The following is a 21,120-nucleotide window of genomic DNA, read 5'->3' as shown; positions in this document are numbered from 1 at the left end:
AGATTGGCCACCAAAGGGGCGGTGTGTTTGTCGTGCCAGCTCGGTGCCTTCCCTAGCAGGAGAAGGACTAACTGCCACTCTTTCCCCACAAGGATATGTCACTGTTGTTAAGGTGCAGTGGGGAGATTACCCCAAAACCTCGAGGGTAATATTTGAGTTTGGACTTATGTCCCTGAAAGGTCTGCAAGAATTTTACAGAATTATTATTAATTATTGAGGCTGGAAAAGACCTCTGAGATCATCAAGCCCAGCCTATGGATACAGGTCGTGTTGGATTTTCCCTTGCCACAGACTCATTGTGAGTTCACTGAACTTCTGCAAAGCCTGGGAACAGTAACTTGTAGGCAGATGCCAACGTTATAAATATGGATTCTTACTTTCAGGCTGGGTATTCAACCCACTTCCACTCTTTGCAGTAGCTGCATGCATTAAAAATGCAGTTCTTATCAATTTTTAATTAGCCATAATGGCACATTAGCCATAAGTGCCTTCTCTCAAAGCTAGGGCATGCAGAGGCCTTACCTCTCAATGCAGACTGATGTCCTGGGTCTTGGTGGCACTCAGGAGATGCAGCACCATGGAGAGTGTAGCCTTCAATTAAAGACAAATAATAATAACTATGGTAATTAAAAGGACAGATGCTTTTATATTGACTAAAAACCAGCTTTGATTTTAACCTAAAGCTGCTTCCAAGTATCAACCGATCGTCATGTAAACATTGACTGGTAAAGGAACCTCAGTGTGAAGTGATACATGTTTTTAATGTGATTCTTTTAATATCAGTTCTTATCTATGATTTATTAGTATAAATAAAACACATTCAAGAGGATATTTTTTAAGCTAATGAAAAGAGCTGCTTGTTTCTTTGCTGTATTCCTGGCTCAGCATATTAGTTCAGAGCCTGGAGATGCATTGTGAAAAATAACCAGGTAAATATGAATATTGGAGGAAAGCTGACAGGGCAGAAACAAAGACTTCTAGTGTATTTTCAAAATCATGCCAATCTTTAATTAAGCAAATGATAGCTCTTGTTTTCAACCTTTTAAAGAGGAAGTCTATATGAATTGAAATAAAAAGCCATGGTAGAAAGTATTTTTCTTCTTTTGCCACATTATTGGTATAACAGAAGGCTGAAAAATACCTTTTCCTGTTACTCCAAACAACTGGGTTCCTTCACAAGAATCCTGTGAGAGCTCACATGAAGGACCCAACATGAGCAAAAGGTTACTGCTTTCGGATCACACCTCTTGTTTTTCGTAGTGTTTTATCCTACAGATATTGAAAGTGTCCATTCTTTATTGAGAAAAGGTTTTGTTTCATAATAATAGTTTAAGCTTTCCAGTTGGCTTGAAATGAACTCTGGGGCTGCTCAGCCTGGAGAAGAGACCTCAGGGAGACCTCAGAACACCTTCCAGTGCCTGGAGGGGCTCCAGGAAAGCTGGAGAGGGATTTTCCACCAGAGAGGGCAGTGACAGGTCAAGGGGGAATGGTTTTAAACCGAGAGAGGGGAGATTTAGATTAGACATCAGGAAGAAATTCTTCACCATGAGGGTAGGAAGGCACTGGAACAGGTTGCCCAGAGAAGCTGTGGCTGCCCCATCCCTGGAGGTGTTCAAGGCCAGGTTGGATGGGGCTTGTGCAGCCTGGTCTGGTGGGAGGTGTCCCTGCTCATAGCAGGGAGGTTGGAACTGGATGGTCCTTAAGGTCCCTTCCAACCTTCACCATTCTATGATCTTCAGCATTGAAACAAGAGACACTGGACTAGATGATCAGAGGAGTACCTGGATAGTAGTGCAACTACCACAGAGTATTTGGACCCATTTCTGAAATTCTGAATGGCTGAAAATACCCAGTATTTATCCAGCCCATTCCCTCAGGACCTTGGCAGCTGTCTGGTCCTGCTGTTGCCATAGTTTGCTGACCCCTCCCTGCTCCCACCTTGTCCTTCTCCTTCATGCTGCCTCATCCCTTTTGATCACCTCTGGTTTGTCCTGGGCTGAGGTCCTGGGCAGGAACCCATGCTGTACAGGTGTCCTGCTCCCTTTCGCTCATCACCTACATTAAGCAGTTGCTAATTGCAGCAGTATCAGGACACTGATGACTTTAGGAAATGAGGGCACTCTGTGCCTCACACAGTCAACCCTGAAGCAGTAGGATGGTTTTTTCAGTCCATGCTTTTATGCCTTAAGAACTTTTAAAACAAACAGAACCTGCTTCTTATTAAACTATTTTGAAGGGTTTTTTGTGTTTTTTTCCATTTCTCTGTTTCTTCCTTGCTTTTGTTATACACCATGATCTCTAACCTGAGAGTATTTTGTTAAAACACTTTTGTTAAAAGTAAAATTACTAAGCTTTGTCATTTGGGTTTTGCTTAAACAGGAGCTACCCCTGGTGATGTTTATACAGACTATGTGGTCACACGATGGCACAGGGCTCCTAAACTGGTTTCAAAAGACCCAACATATGGAAAATGTGTTGTTTCTTTCCTGAGGCTGGCACCTGGAATTCAGCTGCTAGAGAAGAAGCAGCCTCCTGCACATGAACTTCTGCATACAGTGCAACATTAGCAAAAGGAAAGTAATAATATAAAAGCTAAATTAAAATGGTGACATATAATGTGCCTACATACAAGGTTACAGATACTGTTGCACTCTGGTTCCAGATTCAGTGGCAGCACTGCAACAGTACACAGAGCAGTTGTTGCTGGCAGTGCTGAACTATGAACTATGGAGCTAAACAGCTTTTTAACAAGCCAGGATAATTCCCTTATTCTCAAACCTCAAATATAGTTTATGGAGCATAATGACTCAGCAGGAAGGATCTGCTTTTGTGTGCCCTTCTTCTCTGAGTGAGGAAGCACAGACAGGACCACAGCAGTGCTGCTAGTTGGATTAATTTCAGTTTTGAAAACAGAAGGCTTTTTGATGAGATTTTTAATGTATTTTAACCATTCCCATATAGATACTACAAAACAAATACGGTGTACAACTTTTACATCTGCTTTAATCAGCTGGTTTATTCTCTGTTCATAATATCCTTTTTGACAAGCAGTTGGGTACCTCTTCTTCAGAGTATTTTATTAAAAGCCCAGGTTTTTCAGGGATGGCACTTCCTGAAGTCCAGCGTCCTAAAAATCCAAGGAAAAGGTCTCTCCAGCTCACTGCCTAACTGGAGATGCTATTTCCTATTAGAAACCCCATTTATTTACAGTTTGTCACCCTAACTTGTATGAGTGGGTCTAACTGGGACGGCCCCACGTGAAGAATGTGGCACATCAGAAATTGCTAATTAGAGAAGCTGGGATTTTCAGAAGTGCAAAGGAGATTCAGCAGGATAAGTGCCAGTCCACCATTTCATAAGTATTTAAGTTAATTTACATTCACTGATGTTGTCATTTCTATATTCACAGAGATGCAGTTGCAGACACTAATGGTTTTGGGGAGAAGAAAAAAAAAAGTTCTGTTCAGACATTGAGTCTTGTTTCCCCTGATGTCAGTGGGAATGGGAATGGATTTAGGCTTTGCCATTTCCATTAAGCAAAATAAAAAATCCAATAGGCAATTTCCTGTCATAAAAATATCTAAGAAAGCAGATGGAAGAATAATCTAATTGAGATGCATTTTGTTTTTTACTAGCTTGCTCTATTTCATTTTTAAGAGCATACCTAAAATGTCTTCCTCCACAAAGAGGGCTTGTTCATTAAGTCTTAAAATAAATGGCAAGCAAAAAGCTCTTTTACAAATCCAGAGTGGTGGTGGTGATACCAGGCATTTCTAATAACCTATTAACACCATGAAAGCTCAAACAAAAAAGTGATTAAGCCCCCTCTGTTCAGTAAAGATCAGTGAAGCTTTCACCACCAGCAGGCTTTTCTGACTCATTCTTTCTCTGGCAACAGAAAATGCAGTTGCTGCAGAGAAATGAAGGATCTCATTCATTCCTGGGGACAGGGGAAAGGAAAGACCAGGGGCCACGCTGGAGGAAGAATCTGTAGTCAGAGATGCTTCATTTTCCTGGTTGGCCAGAAGATCTAAGTTGGTGATCTCATGGTACCTGTCTCTTGTTTCCTATTCCATGCTTAAAACCTGCACTACTGTGAGAGGTTCAGGCTCTGTTTGTGCATGTGAATCACACCCACAGAAGTGTCAAGGCAAGGGCAGCACATGGAAATGCAAGTTGGAAACAAAGATACAGGGACAGATCATTGGCTGCAGAGAGAAAGGGGCAGCATGGGAGGTGAAAAAGCCTCAAGTGCATGTACAGTTGCTGCAGCTTCCCTGATAGTCCATACATAACCCCTGCCTAGCAAATTAGAGGAGTATTTTGGGACAGTCCTAAACCAGCAAAGTGCTGCTAAAGAGAATATTTTCTCCAGTATAATTTAGATAAAACTCTAGGGCCCTTACCTACCCTAGAACTGGGAGCTAAAATAACAACTCACCTTCCACCCACCCACTGTACCAATTCAGAAAGTTGAGCCAAAAACCATGAACTAGGTTACACAGCAACAGAATAAGAGTCAGACATCCTAGATGTTACTGAAGTAGGTGTGATGACAAAAAATGATGAGATTATTTAAGTAGAGAACAGACACTGAACAGCAGTGGATTAAAAGATTCTTAATAACTTAATTAAATGAATGTATGAATAATCTAATTTTATGCACAGATACACATTCATAGCAAACTGTCTGCGGTCTGTGTGCGTGTGCAGCAAAGCAAAGATATTCACAGGAGCCTGAATGTGTCCCAAAAGGTCTCCAAAAGCCTGTATTTCCCTAAACTTCTACAAGATCTCTCACAAAACCTTAACTATATGTTCTCCTACACAAACAAGAGTGAATTCAGAGACTGGTCAAGTCTTCACTGTGCTGAGCCTGCTCCTTAAGAGGCATAAATTTTATCAAGAAGCACCAGAATGGACCCTTTGTGGAGAGAGGTGAAACCACACACTGAACAGAGAAGAAAATTCGGTTTGCTGCTGCCCAGATGGAGACTGAGTAAAGCAAACTGCCCAGTCAAAAGAGCAGATACCATGAAATCACGTTCTATTGCATAAACAAAGCCCAGTAGGCTGCTTAGGAAAGATGATTTCTAGTTTTTAACGTGTTGAACAAATAATTTAAGACCCTCCCTACAGCACTTTGTATAATACTTTTCAAACGGTTTGACGTTTTTCTTGATGGGGGGTATCAGGGTGTGGGAGAGCACTAAGCATTTTTTTGGAGCCATCTGTCTCAAAAGCTACTTTGCTTCATCTATGCTGCGCTGAGCCCGCCAGCCGGCAGGTGAGGCTGTGGAGCCTTTGGAAACCCACCAGTTTCCTTTCATCAGCCCAGACGCCGCGGGGAGGTGTCATCATCACTGTACCCAGCACTAACAAGGACATCCTAATGCCACGGGGAATCCCAGGGTGGCTGCAAGCAGGAGTGCTGTATGTAGGGCTGGCTTTTATACACAGCTGAGTGTCAGTATTTTTTTGCTGCAAAGGACTTGAAACAATCTGTTGTGTCCTTTGCTGACAAGCTCCAATTTTAATGTGCACAACTGGCATTATCCTTGGAGCTGATGAACCTTGATCTTGGGGCAGAAGTTTTTCCACAATTACACGGAACAAAATGAGCAGAATTTTAATCTGCAGACTCGTAATTTAGCATTTTAGATTGGACCTCAATTCAATGGCTCATTTGGATTCAACAAACCAACTGAGCACATGGTTACAAAGAAGATGGAGATTCCCTGTTTACAAGGAGTTACATGGAAAAGACAAGGGGTGATGGGCACAAGGTGCTCCTGGGGAAATCCTGATTGGACACGAGGTCGATTTTTCACCATAAGGAAGATCAAACATAGTCTCCCCAGCGAAGTGGTGGATACCCCCACTTTGGGCAGTTTCAAGTCTCAGCTTGACAGAGTGCTGAGCCATCTCATATAAACTATAGCAGTACCCAGAAAGGCTGGACCAGGTGATCCCTGAGGTCCTTTCCAACCTGGCATTCTATGATACCTACTTTTATAGTGGGATGACTGGGCTGTGGGTCTGACCAGGCTCCTGAGCTGCAGTGAGTGCAGCAGAGGAAAATGCATGACAAGATCCAACCTCAGAGACTTCTCATCTTGATACTTTCCTACTTTTCCTGCCTAATGATGTTCATAATTTATAGGTAGTTTTAAACACCAGCATAAAAAACCTGTTCACTTGTAAAAGGATCTTCCAGCTAGGGAGTATGTGGCATCCTCTAGGCGGGGTGTGCACTACTATGGAATATTTCTCCTGCAGATGAGCATCTGCTGTGTTATTCCAGGTATGTTAAGAAAAAATTGGACTGAGTGTTCCAGCTGAAGTTTTGTCATAGTTTCCAAAAATAAAAGAAAGTAAATGAAGATTGCAGGAAACCAGCCATGACTGTGGAGTCAGCAATTGCTGAGCTGACTTACACTTGGAATAACAGCCAGTAAAAAAAACAACAAAACTTGGCTCATAGAAATTTCCTGAACTGGAACAGCCAACAGGATTATTTTTAGTTCAGGTTTTAACATTTTATCATTTCAAAGGAAAACAGTTGCCAGATGAAAAACATTACATACAGTTAGAACGAAAGTTATTTTCTTACATGCTAGACTTTAAACAAGAACATTTTATAGGGCAGGATTTCAGAACTACTTTGTTCCTTAGGTTTTCCAAAAATAAAGCTAATCTGAAAAAGTGAGAAGGGACATTTGAGCAGAAACCTATTTTTGGTGTAGTTTTACAGTGATGTGAGGAGGTGCTGGAGTCAGTGGTCCATGATTGCTCAGAAAACCCCCTTACTCCTCAACAGTGATTATAAGCTGTAGCTTGGTGAGCAGGATGACAGGCATGAAGGACTGAAACACATTTAACATTTCTAATTCTTAAATATCTAGTATTTAAATATTTACTGTGCAATTACCTATTTAGACTTCATAGACTCTAATTCTGTATCTGTTTATTCTGTATAATTAGAAGCTATATTTAGCTCTGGCTACAGCCTTTTATCCCAACAACGGAACATGTTTAATCTACAAGTGTTCTGAAACTTTATTTCAAAATTGTTTCAAAACAAATATTCAGTACAGCTTGATTGATGTTTCTTTTGGCAGCAGCACTGCCCTATGCAGCCCAAAGTCATGCTGTTTTGTTTCCAGCTCCACATCATCTCCTCAGCTGTGCTGGTGTAATTGCATGTGGGGTTGCACAGTGAATGGTCAAGGGCTTGATCTGGACTAAAATAACCTGACCAAAGATGATTATTTTGAACTTGGATCCCTTTCCTGCTGACAACATCACAAAGATGAGGTGGCATCACAGAGACGGTAGCCTGGAAGAGAGGGGCACAGGGAAAAGAGGGGCTGCTTCACCCAGGACATGAACAGCAGTCCCAGCTTTACAAACTGAACCCCCTACAATGACTTTGGCCTATTCACAAACTAAAGAAAATGGGGAGGAAAAAAAACCAAAGAAAAGTAATGGCATAGCTATGATATTGTAGTTGTGTTTTAATCATGTTTCTCCAATATCCATGTCTAGATTGAGTGTGCTATGAATTAATGGCATGCTACAGGGATTAGTATGCATAGATAGCTTATGAGGAACCTGCATAACAAGGTAAGATGAAGGAAAACAGGCAAGTGTGCATCTCTGGGAGGAAAATCATCGAATCATGGAATGATTTGGTTTGAAAGGGACCTTAAAGATCATCCAGTTCCAACTCCCCTGCATGGACAGGGACGCCTCCCACTAGGTCAGGTTGCTCCATCCAACCTGGCCTTGAACACTTCCAGGGCTGAGGCTTCCACAGCTTCTCTGGGCAACCTGTTCCAGTGTCTCACCAGCCTCACCCTAAAGAATTTCCTCCTCATGTCTAACCTAATCTCCCCTCTCCCAGTTTTGATCCATTACCTCTACTTAGATAATATAAATCACACAGAATTAAAAAACAACAACAACAAACAAAAACCAAACAAAAAACCCCCAATAAACTAACAGAAAATTAATAGGCATTTTATAGTTATCTTGCTGTTTTCTGTTACCAGCCTTGATTGACAATGTGTCTGCAGGGAGATGAACAGTTACTCATTAACAGCCAGGTAACTACAGCCCGATTCAAGAGGCCAGGCAGCATCCTTGGCTGTTGGTGTTCCCTGGGTGTGAACTGAGGATAAATTGCCAGCAGAGGTGGTAAAAGAAGCTGGAGCTGGAAAAATACCTAGTGAAGCGGAGCTACAGTGCTGCTCCACGTGTTGCACTGCAACTGGTAGGTGTTTGGGTCACAGGGAAGCCCCGTTATTGGGAGAAGCAATTTCTGTCCACTTGTTACATTATCTGGGGTTGGGGGGTGTCCACAAAGTATCTGAAGAATCTTGCTGAGCAGCAAAGCTAACACAATAAGGCAACTGGAATAGTTAATGAGCTGCAAAATCTAGAAGCCTTTGTTTATCATAGGAATTAGGAAGCAAATTCCAGTCCTTATTGTGATAACTTTTCCTATTTATTGTCACATATTTAAACATTTCCATTGGCTTTCCTCTGTTGAGTTTTCCAGGTGGTCACTGACGTGGTTAGGGAAAAAAAAGCACAAACACCCTAAGCTACATAGTGGGACATAGGAGAAAGCTATGAAAAAGCCTGGAATGGTATAAAAATAAACAATGTTAAAAAATAAAGAGCCCTATTGTTTATGTTTAAAATAAATATTTATGTTATTTTGTGGCTTTGTAGCATAGTAACTACTTAGATGCAGCAACTATTATATAAAATAGTAAAATATGAACAGAGTTTTGGGTAGCCTTTCATGGAACGAAAAGTCACACCATCAAAGCCAGCACAATCTGGGCACATCTGGATTTCTTCCTATTTAAGTCTTGCATGTTCATTAAACTTCAGCATCAGGACAGTGCAGCCCCTCTGTTTCTGCCCTCGGGCCAGTGCTCTGCTGCCAGCCCATGGGTGCAGGAGCAACACCCCTGCTGTGGCAGGATTAATAAAGCACTGACTGACAAGATTCTAACTGCAACAAGTGCTTGTCACCTGTGTGGGTGTGAAAAAGCCACACTGGCTCCCTGAAGAAAGCAGATTTACTATAGATAAACCTTTAATGACATCACCCAGGTGTAACCAACACTTCAGAATGCTTAATAAATTTGTAAGTATTTGTTAAGTGTAGATCCTACACATGACTTGTCCTTAGCAGCACTGGGCTAGTACAGTGCCATGCCCTGTGCTCAAAGAGTGGGACAATTAGAAGAGCTTACATGGAGATTTAGATGTGAGGCTATTTTTTAAATCTCTTCCTCTTCTAATGCCTTTTCCTATATAATCCTATCTAAAAATTTATTTTGAGGGCTCGAGGTAAGTAGGGAACTGGGGGTTTAAAGTCACCAAATCCAGAAAAAGCTTACACAGGCTAGGGGTTAGAGACAGAGCTCAGAAAAGCAGATTTCGGTCACTGCATCCCAGCTCAGGATATGGAAGAACATGCCTTGAGGATCCCAGAAAGAAAACGAGTATCTATGAGGCTCAAAAAAATATAAATGGTGGAAAAGGGAGGGTAGAGCTAGCAAATCCCCTAAGCATAAATAACAGTTTCCATTTAAAGTGGTCAACTGGATCTGACACTAGCCTAGAAGATGTCTGGATCATGTTCCTTCCTGAGATGGTTTGGGGGAAATAACCTCATTGCTGAACACATCAGATTGCTCTTCTGTGCAGTGGTAGTGACTTTGCAAAGCCCACTGAGAGCTACTGATGGAAAATGCTATGCCAGAGTTCGTACTAAAATTTGATATTTTTCCCCTAAAAGACTGATATCCAAATTATTTTAGAAACATGCTCAGCTAGGTCAGATATAATTACCAGGTTTTAAAAGACAATAGTCAGAAAAGACCTTATTATCAATTAATCTCTGCTGTTGAATGCTTTGCCCCTGAAAATTAGTAACTATTTGTCTAAATGATTTGAGATTATTTGTCTCCACTCCATGGAGTTAGCAAATGTAACACCAGAGGAAATTGTAACATAAGCAGGACCTCCTTGTAGGAAGAAAACTGGGGAAAAAAAGTGCTTCTGTGAGTAATATGGAAATAACTACTGAATTCAGAAATATCTATTGCACTTACTGCTGCAGCTGAAGGCACATCCAGATCACAGCATCACCAGCCATAGGCTATGCAAGAGGATCTAGCACAGCCAGAACAACCAGGCAGCTCAAACCGTCCCGCTCTTTGCCATCAGTCCCAATCTGTTTGATTTTAATGATTTTCTGCAGATAAATTCATATTAACATTATTAAGTATTTTACTGCATATGTGGAGAGATGTTTAAGAAACGTACCACAGCTGCTCTACTGCAGAAAGGTATTTTCCAAGTGAAAAGACTGGTTTTCAGAGAGGATATTAGACAGAGAGTACCTTACTTACATTGAGAGTTGTTTTGAGGTGTTGCAAACAGGTCTCCTTTCTTGTTGGTTGCAGGGTGTTACTGATGACAAAAGCTGTACTTCTTAAACCACTCCTCAACAGCATTATTTAGATTTAGTGGAGGAAAAAGTTGCACCAGCTGTGAAAACAAAATAGGTATTTTCCCAGGGTAAATATTTTGGACTCATTGGTTAATTCCTTCCTTTGTTCTGGTGCACAGAAAGGTTACACAGACCATGATGAGACCAAATCACACCAGATACACAAACATTCTCTCAAAATTCAGAACTCAGATCTTCCCTTGAGTCACTTGAGTACAGCTGCTAATTATCCCATAGAATGTGTTTTGCTGCTGCAGCTTGAAGAGCATGTGAGGCCAAAAGGAGGAACTGCAGTGAGACCACAGGCGTTACTTGAACTATGTGAGTGTTTCTCCAAACCACAAGTCCTTACGTTGTTTTGGGGAGGAAGAATAAGCTAATACTTAAAGTAGAGAAGTGAGAAACAGCTTGTGCAGGAGACATTCCTCCACTGAGAATTACAGAGAAAGTGAAGCAAGTTTTCCTTCCTGGAGAAAGGAAAACAGGGAAAAGGGAGTGACACATCTCCCTTCACGCAGCCGTAGGTGAAAACTTAAGTACCAGGTATTGGGTTCCCTGGCAATCTATTCACCATCCTGTTTTCCATTTCCATACATCAGGTAGGGAAGCTAAGTATGTCTGAAATAATGATTCAGCAGTTGAATGCTGAACATTTGAAAAACTGGTATCTTAGTGAGAGATCAACATACGCAGGTAACAAACACTTTGCGTTTCCATGAAGCCCTAGAAGCAAAGGCAGCATTACTGAAGATGGAAACAATTTGGCTGGAGCTGAACACACTTAAGCCAGAATGAAACACAAATGTCCACATAATCCTCTGTGACCTCTCAGCTATTCCCACGCAGTGTAACAGTGATTTCAGAGATTACACCAAAGGGAAGTGCAACACAAACCTTCTGTGGTGTCTGTGCTTGTCCCTGTTGCTTTCTCATTTGGTAGTCATTGGGGCAAATTAACCTATAGCATGTTTAGTTGGCGTAAGGGATGCAGCAGAGACACTTGGGCCCATTGTGAGTCTGTGTTCTTTCTAGCTGTATTTTCCATCATTATTTCATCCCTATCCCATGCCTGACTATTAGAGGAATAGCTTTTGTATGCAGAAGACAATGTATTGACTACTAGCCATGGTGGAGCTGCACGGGAGATGGGTGGTATGAGCCTACAGGTGGAGCTGCCTGGAGTTAAGAATCATTAGGGGAAAACATTTGCTGTAACTTTCCATAGATAAAAACATTTCAGTAACAAAATACAGGATTCCCAAAACATAGCTTAGACAACTTTCACTCCAATATTTACAGTGAAGAACAAATATTTTCTGACATTTAGGAAAACCTAGCAGTGTCCTCTCCTGCTTATAAAAGTCATGCCTCTACTTCTGGATGTTCATTTTCTCTGTGAATTACAGTAATCCAAAACCCTGTGTCCACAGAAACAAGAAGGTTTGTTCTGTGAACTTTTGAAATGAGTTGCCATCTTGAATCCTGGAATTGGCAAAACACCCACTGACTTTTACCAGTATCAGTATTTGGTTTGGATTGTCTGCCTCACCTCTAACTCTGCAATCATGTCAAACCCAACCCCTCTTGTTACACCCTTCTCAAGACTAGGCCAGGTCTCTTCTGCTTGCTAATATTGACTCTTTTTAAACATATGCAGTCAGATCACATTGTTACATAAAATCCACAGGTGTGTAGTTGAAAAAAGGTTCCCTGTAGGGTGGCATGTGAAATAAATCAGCATGAAGAAACGCCCTTTTGTAACTGAGTTGGTCATATGATTGGTATTTGGCAGAGTCTCATAGCATGACTCAGTGAAATCTTTTTTAACAGTGAAGCTTCTCGTATAGTAAACATTCCCAAGCACTAGACTGTATAGTTTTATTTTGCTGAAGTAAAATCCCATTATTTTAAATTAGAATGTGGACACATTCTCTGCATTAACTTAATGGATGCAGCTCTTCAAGTTCTTGCCATCTGTTCCACCCTTTAATTACAAAAAAAAAATAGTACAATTCACAATCCCATCATATATATAAAAAAAAAAGAGGACTAGAAGTGATTTGGATGCCCAGGTGAGCAACAGACTCAGGCTGCCAGCACCTGCTGCATGGTTTCACACAACAGTAAGCTGCATGTTGCTGGCAGCACCCTTGTTTTAAAACTATGGATAGTAGTGTCAAGGGGATGAATGGTTAGTCATTCCCTCACAGGAAATCTGATTGTCCAGTGCTATGGTTCTGAGTTCATCTTAGCTGCTTTTCAGGATAAGTGAAATTACCCTTGTGCCTGCAAGCCATTAACCCCACAGAGTCTTCTGGGGCAAAAGAGAAATACAGTAAGTGAAAAGCCACATTATAGGCACTCTTTATCAGTATTGTTTAGAGAGGCTATCCTCTCTAAAAGGAATATACTCTTTTTTTCTCCTGGATAATTTGTTAAAAGCATTTACATTTAAAACAGATGAATAAAATGCAAGTATTTGCATTCAGTGACACTGCCCAGAAACTTTTTCATTCATAGACATAAGGAAATGAAGAGTTTGTCCACCTAATAGGTATGACTTTTCTGCTAAAGATACCTTATATTTTAAAGAAAGTGTATTTCAGTTTTTTAAATCTGCTCATATAATTAGCAAAATTAATAGCAGCTGTAACTCTTCACAGAAGGGAAAGTGGGAGTTGAAGTGGCACTGAAAATCCTTAAACAGATACAAGACACATCTCCTGCCTCCTGATCTGCTCACCAGCCCATAGTGCCTCCTGCTATACTGGTTTCGTAGTACAGAGTAAGAGCAAGAGTTATTTTCTTGAACACAGAAGTGTATTAAATAGTCACATCAAACCAGAAGAACTTGTTTTGGAAGAAGCCAGCCCTATCTCAAGGCTACTGTAAATGCACACACCTTTATTGTGGAAATTCTTTCACTTGGTATATTATCTGCATATGAGTAATTCTTGATGGATTTTGGTACATTTGCCTGTCTCCAGTTGAACACGCTCAAAAACTAGAGCATAGTAGCTATACCAGTGAAGATTTTTGGACTACTAGAAGCATGAATATGTATGATTTTCTGCTGTAATAGCAGAAATTTTTTAAGGGAAGTGTAACTATAGCCAGGACAGAGAGGGCAATTTAGGAAAACGTACATTGAAGGACTTAATCTAGAAAGAAGAACGGGAGGTTTAACTCTCAGGCTGTTGAGACTAATTTGTGTTATAGCTTTGGTGGCCTGGAAGGTGCTGTTTCTGAAATAAACATTCTCCTGAGGAAGTCCAGCCAGGTTTTTGTAGGATTATTATGGATAGTAAGAGGTCAATCAAAATGAAACTTGCCGTGCAGTGTCCCAAAGGGCTGGGCCAGGGATTCCATCCTCCCTAGTGTGACTGAGACCAAGCACTGTCATGACAGACCCTGCATCACCTCATTGAGTCCTGTAAGAAACACATTCATTATGGAGCTGAAAAACTCTAGTTGCTCAAGTTAATGACAGTTTTCTGAAACAAGTTCTTCTCTCTGATAACACACCTGATATCATTATTTAATTATGGAGTAATTATTCACCCAATGGAAACAATAGTCATAATTTTGTTGATCTTTTCAGTTTGTAATCTGAGGAGGAAAACCACACTGGTGAGGTGCACAAATTAACATGGTGCTTGTGCTAGATATGTGCTCCAGAGAGTACATCTCTGTACCACCGCAGGAAGCAACGTGAGTACCTGCTCGTGCCTTTGAACACACACAGACTGACAGCTTTGGATGCACCTACTGCCCATGAGTGAAATGCAGCCAAAACAGTTAAAACTCAGCGTGCACTTGGGCAGCACAGCACAAGCTCAGCCTGCAGAATTTTGAGATTTGTTGGCTTGGGGTTCCAACAGCTGGGTGTGGGAAGCACCTGCATGACAGACATGCAACACCACACAGCAGGGTGCTCCTTTGCCAGCGAACACATTCAGCAGTTCTCATCTGTGCTGTAGAGATCCAGAAAGAAGTAAGACCCTGGCAGTAAGATCCCCCTTCCAGCTGACATGCTGAGTTTTGGCATCACTAACTACCAGTGAGATTAAGGGGTCACCCTTCATGACCATTTTTCATTCTTTTGCTAATTTTTATTAGTCAAATTTATAACATTGTATTTTTAAAAAATTTTCATTATGTTTATCTTATACACAACCTTACTAATAAGGAAGCTCAGGTTTACCAAGTGTAGCTCCATCCACCTGGGCATATTCTCTTTCCAAGTAATTTACCATTGTTATTTAATTTTGAATGTTTATATATTAAATATTACTACACTCACAAATACTTTGACTGTCATTGAGTTGGCATGACGAGTAGTTTCTGCTTGGGCAATATACGATTATCAAAGATGCTTATGCTCAGGACCGAGGTGTGCAGACAACACATGACTTGATTATACCAAACCTGAGTCAGTCCACACTTTGTTTTCCTTAATATCTTTCTTTTCCTTAATAGCAAACTGGCTCTCAAACTTTCCTCAGCAAAGAAGAGGAGGTTTTATCTAGGCTCTGTACAACCCAGCTACAGTAATGCCAATAATTTCAGGTTGCTACAGCATGTTCTTCCACTCCACCCTTAAAATAAGGCTTTTGTTGAGAATACTGTTATGTAAGGCTGCAAATGAGATTTGGAACAATAATAATTATCCAACTTGCCACCTATTTTTAACACCTAAGATGGAAGGCACTGAAATTCTGAATGATAATATTCAAAGAGCTAAGCACAGCAGTGAGTCCACCTATTACAATGAAATCTGATTCAGTACTAGGTTAAAAATAAGGTCAGGTTATTATTTGTAACTAGCTATTACTAATAATACACTTCTCAACCACAGAGAAGAGAAATCATGGTCTAAGAATAAATGTGCCAGTGCACTGAATAGATCATGATTCTCCTTTGTCCTTCAGCACATACGCAAATAGATTTCAAAAGACATTTTCCCTCCCCAGTCTTTCTATTCAGAGAAAGCACTTAAGCAGCAGCCAGGACACAGCACAGCTTGGAAATGAGCTTGAGAGCTGCTGCTGAGCTGGATGGCATGGCAGCAGCTCAGCCAAGGCATCTTTAGCAGGTGCTGTGTACCTGTTTTGCTATGCAAGACATCTGGGACATCTCCAAAACCACTTGGATATTATACTAACATGCTTCTAGAAGTCACAGGTATCCAGCTGGGCTCCTGCTTCCTTCACTAGAAGATACTGGCAGTGGTATGAAGGAAACACACATTTTACCTGGCAGGAAAGTGAGGGAGGAACACCTCACATTTTCTTGCTGCAACCCTTTTTTGCAGTCTTTCTACAGCTTAAATCTCCAGTTGCTTGGCCAAGATGAAGGTCATTATGACAGTAACTCTGTAGTATTAACTGAAGGGTAAATATCTGGGAAAAAAAAATGCAATAGCTGTAATATGCAGAGAATCTCCTTCATTCTCAAATAAATAGGCTACAGAATGGCTACATCATTTAGGGATTGCCTGATCTCCAGTACAAGATAAGAAAAAGAAGCACAGAGAAAAGGTGAGTCCTACTTCTTGGCTGAACTGCACTCTCCACCTCTCCATTGTCTCAGCACTTCGCAAGGGCACAGTTAGAGAGCAGAAATATTATGACAAACAAGGGCAAAATGCCTCAGAGAGCTCAGCCTTAATATCCTTAAGTCTGCAGGTACGGCTCTTGATCCTCCTGGATTTATAGGCTTTTAATAGGATTGCAGTCTCATTCCAAGGAAAATGATCCTCATCATGGCCCTGACGCCTCCCCAGCTACATTAGCCAGCTGCCTTCTTTTGTATTAATTACTGCATTTTGCAAGAAAAATATGCAGCAAGGAAAGAAAATATATCCTGAAGGAGTTCTAGCCATAATTCACCTGACACCTTGCGCTTGGGATTCATCAGAAGTGAGCAGTGCAGCCCCTTACTAAGATGTTGCAACTTGGGGAAAAAAAAAAATAAAAAAATCACCTCTTACAAGTTCTACATTTTCCACATTCCTAAAGCCAAACATCTGAAAAACAGAAACAGTGGTTTCTCTGTAGTGTACTGGCACAAAAAGCAAAGATATATATCTAGCCCATGCCTAACGCAGGAAACATTTAATAGGAATAGACTACAAGGCATGTAGGAGGTGCCAAGTTTGTCACATTTATTAAAAAACAACCCACCCTGGATCATATTATCTCCATGACAACTGCTTGTATGTATTAATAATCTGTTGTCTGCTTAAATGTAGCTTATGGAAAAGACTGAACAATAGGAGAGCTTTTCCAAAGAAAGCACTTGTAACATGAGCTATGCTGATGGGAGCTCCACAGCAGTCAGCAAGCCTAAAGCCTCCCAGCACCAACTCAGCAGGGCATTTCACAGACCTTTACATTATTTGTTGAGAAGGAAGGAATGTGCCCAAGGATCTATTGAACTGGGGTCTCTACTTCTTGACTCTACCCCTTCTGTCATGTTTGGCAAGTTAGTTAAATTTACTGTTTCCTCATCGGGGTTGAAATCATGTATTTGTCCATCTGGCCGTGACAGTGAGAGTATTTGTCCTGGCGGGGGCTGGATTTGTTATGTGCTCTAAAAATGAAGAGCTGTGAGAGGGTACGTAGCATTTCCAGCACTGAGGGGGAACGCAGCCTTGTGCTGAGGGGCACAGTGAGGTGCCTGCTCCACCAGAGCTCCTGTCCACCCAGCCAGGAGACAGACCAGGCTGGAGGCCCAGGCAGAGAGCAGAGCTCAGTGCCGTACTCCTGGGGAGAGAGGAGGACATAGAACAGTTGCAAAAGATCACAAACCTAATGTTTTTGAATGAGAGCTTTTTTTTTTTTTCCTTGTAAAAGATTCTTGACTAGGGAATATCTGTAACCAGTGATTTGAATATGTGGTTTTCAGAGTTACTCTGTAGCTTCTTTCAAGAAGCCTGTAGCTTCTGCTTCCTCTACACAACCAGAGTGAACTATGAACAGGCAAATTTTAAGTAATACGTTTTGTGGCATGAGAGATGATTACTAATGAGATTCCACCCTTTACAGAAGCCATTTAATTGAACCTTTAAAGTGAGTAGGCCTCTGTTGATAGGGGCATTACTGATATAATGGGCATCACGACTTTGTCATGCCCTCTCTGGACTCTGGAATGAGTCAAATATAGAGAAATAGTATTTGTTTGTGCTGTTGTAACACAAATATCTGAGATAAAGAGCCTCTCTTCTAGTTCCCATCTTTTGCAATTGTTCTGCTAAAAATTACAAGGTTTATGTGACTTCATGGGACTATTAAGACACAAAACATTCAATATTTAGTTCCAGCAAGTGGGGAGTATCTGAAGATGTGAGAGATGACATGATGTACACTTCTGACTTTATCTGAGCAGAAGTCCCTTTCCCCAGAGAGGCAGTTGACTTCCACAATGAAGTACCAGTGTCTGTACTTTTTGTTTACAAAAGAAGAAGTGTTAATCAAAGACAGCAACGCTACATCAAAAGGTGGCAACTCATTATTACAACATTGCATAGCCTTTCAGTTCTGCATTTAATATTAAAACACCATAGCAACAGACACTTCAGACATGCATTGACAGGTAATTTAGTCAGAAAAATATTCAGACAGAGGTGTTAAAAAAAACTAATATACATGCGACTTAGTCTACACTGCTTAATCAACACCACATCCACAGATGTATGACACCCAGCAATATAAATCTGCTTAGCTTAAACACCGACTACATTCCAGTACAATTGAAATGTTGCTGTTACTGCAGCAGCTGGCAAGACCATTGCAACTGCAATCACACATCCATGAGATCCACTTCAGACTGTTACAGTGTTCGTTGACACTACAGGTGGTTTTGCAAAAGAGCTGAAGAACCTATCAACTGAATGTGTGTAAACCTAAGTGCACGCAGCTTGACTAGTTAAGAAATTCCTTGTTAAGGAATGCTGTACAGCTGAAACACCTGTCACTGGCACAAGTGCTAGGGTCGGGTACAGCAGTGTGGACAACCCCTGACTCACCACGGCAGCCACACCCGGTTGATCTCCGTAGTTACAAACCACGCACACAAAAGCCTGGCAGATACTCACAACCTAAATACCAAGTAGTATCACTGCCATCTCACAATTGACAGTTTAATCTTGCTGTATATCTGACATACTGACACCCTCAACGTACACAACACACAAGGTATTATTTTATTATTTCGTTCTCCTTTGAAGGCTCAGATAACTATCTAAGAAAAGCGATCGTGATTCTGTATCTATTGATTATAGTTAGAGGGAGGTATGAGATCCGACTTCTGATCCACACAGAGACTATTCAAAACAATATGAGGATAAAGTACAGAGCTAATGTTTGGGATGGAGACATAAACCAGTATTTCTCCCCCTCTGTGAGTGTCAGGATAACTGAATCCTGAATTCTCTCCTAGTCAATGGCACAGAGTTAGCTGCAAGCAGCGAGTGCTGAATCACCTACCCCTTCCCAAGTGGAGTTTGTCCTGGCACTAAAGAGCTGAGACTGAGTCTTTTCGAACAAGAAGGGTTTGCTTCTTAGGCAAGCACCTTAACACGATGCTCCTCTGAACCAACAGGGGGGTTTAGGAACCACCACCTTTGTTCTAAAGGCAGCAGCAGCTTTTTACTGCAATCTGTAGGGAGCCCTGTCCAACCCACACTAGCTGTGCTTTCCGATCAGATCAAACATCACAGGACTTCACTTGTATTTTCATAAGCAAATAAGTCAGGTTAGTAGCTTCCTGCTGCTGAAAAGGTTTTATTTCAGCTCTCACTCAGTATTTCCTACTCCAGAAACATAGCTGGCACTGGGCAACACAGTCACTTTTTCAAGTAGAGCAGATTTTTTTGAACACTCATTTTTGCTGGCAACAGAGGAGGTATAATGTTGAGAGAGGACTGTCACCACTGCCACCTTCCTGCCTGCCTCAAGTGACCACCATCCATGAGCAGAGAACACTGCGTTCTCAACCACAGTCACTGAAGCACTCATCTCTCTTGAGACTGAGGCACAGAAGCAAAATTGTAGGTCCAGATTTTTCCAAATGTGGAAAATAAGCAAAAAATAACAGTAATTAAAAAAATTTAGTAGACAAAAGCATAATTAACCGTAAGACGGACCCCTTGAGGAGTTCAAAGATGTAATCTACTCAAGTTTCACCAAGAATTTCACTATCTGTAGGGAAAACAAAGAGCTAAAGTTGGTCTCAAAACATCTTACTGTGTCAGAAGGTCAACAGTTACTAGAGAAAACAAACTTTAGCTTGGCAAATTACACAAGAGCTTGTTACTGCTTCATGTTCTTTGCGTTTGTGTGTTCAAGATTCTTTTGGAAGTATTAAGGAAGATGTGCCACAAAGTAAATTATTTTCAATCAGTAACACTTTTCCTGCTGTAACTTAAAGCACAAAACTAAGAACACCTGAAGATGGAAACATGTAAAAAGCACAAATGCATTCTGGAAGAAGAACAAAACACCTGAGTTAGGTCATTCAAACAAAGTGATGTCTACCAGGACAGTATGACACCAAGAAACCGAGACTGACCTGTGAAAGCAAACATTCTTTTCCCCTTGCTCACTGTGTAGTTAATTTCCTTCAATAGCAGGCAAAGAATTTAACAGTTTAGACTCTGCATTAGGCAAACCCTGAAACAATGAACACTTATTAACTAACAAAAGTCCTTGTAGGCTGGATAATGCCAACAGGGTATATTTTGTCCAGATTTTAACTGAAAAAAAAAATATTTTCTTAATAATCATTGCATGTCTTCTTCTGAGGGCTATTTAAGGGAAATCTTGCATTGTCTGATACCTCTACAATTTAAGATGCAAATTGCCATAACAGACGTAAACTATTACAGATCACAGATATGTGTTTCTTTAATTCCTTTCTATTCCATCTTACTTGTCCTTATCCTACTAACATATTTTCCTTCAGGTAGAAAGCAAGTGTCTAAGTACACCAAGGTAGCCGCGATTCACCACCAGGTGCCTGCACTTTGCTGAAAGCTTCATTTACTCCAACAGCTGACAACACTCTCCTGGAAGCTGGTAGCAAACCCCAAGAACTCTCTGAGTATACATTGTTTTAAAGAAAAGTCAATACAGCCTTTTTAATCGAAGCACTACGTGGTAGTACAAGATAATACTTAACGCTCATGCTTGAACTGAAAAAAATTTATACCTAAGAATGCAACACTATCAAGTGCCCTCCGATTCCGTGTTCCCGGAGGGACGCGGCAACAGTGCGCGGGACAGGGAGAAGCAGAACCACGGCGAAACCGGGCGGAGGGGTTACAAGCACCGCTGGGCCCGCAGGGGAGCGGCGGACGGGCCGGGCCGCCCCGCCGCGCTCCCCTCAGGAGGCGGCAGCACCTGGCCAGGCCGGCCCCGGCGCCTCGGAGCACCGCCGGGCGAGCGAGGCGGGCCGGGCCAGCTGCCTCACCGGGCGGGCGGGCGGCCAAGCCCCTTACCGACCCACCGACCGACCGACCGAGCCACCGACCGCCTGACTGACCGCACGACCGCCCCGCCGCGCGCGCTCGAGCCCCCAAG

The 21,120-nt window shown here is 41.6% G+C and overlaps 1 protein-coding gene across 1 annotated transcript in view; it reads right to left on the bottom strand.

Moving 5' to 3' along the window:
• Nucleotides 1-21,085, bottom strand: part of UBE2B (ubiquitin conjugating enzyme E2 B) — a 32,732-nt gene extending 11,647 nt beyond the window's left edge. Inside the window, exons 1-4 of the mRNA XM_051631058.1 lie at nt 20,750-21,085; nt 10,437-10,575; nt 10,137-10,279; nt 523-591 (exon numbers count right to left, since the gene is read on the bottom strand). The gene's annotated coding sequence lies outside the window, so the exon portion shown is untranslated. The remainder of the gene's footprint in view (nt 1-522; nt 592-10,136; nt 10,280-10,436; nt 10,576-20,749) is intronic.
• Between the last annotated feature and the right edge of the window lie 35 nt (nt 21,086-21,120).

Source organism: Apus apus, chromosome 13 (assembly GCF_020740795.1).
Source record: "Apus apus isolate bApuApu2 chromosome 13, bApuApu2.pri.cur, whole genome shotgun sequence".
NCBI lineage: Eukaryota > Metazoa > Chordata > Aves > Apodiformes > Apodidae > Apus > Apus apus.
The sequence above is the reverse complement of the archived record's forward strand: the minus strand, read 5'-3'. Positions and strand labels throughout refer to the sequence as shown.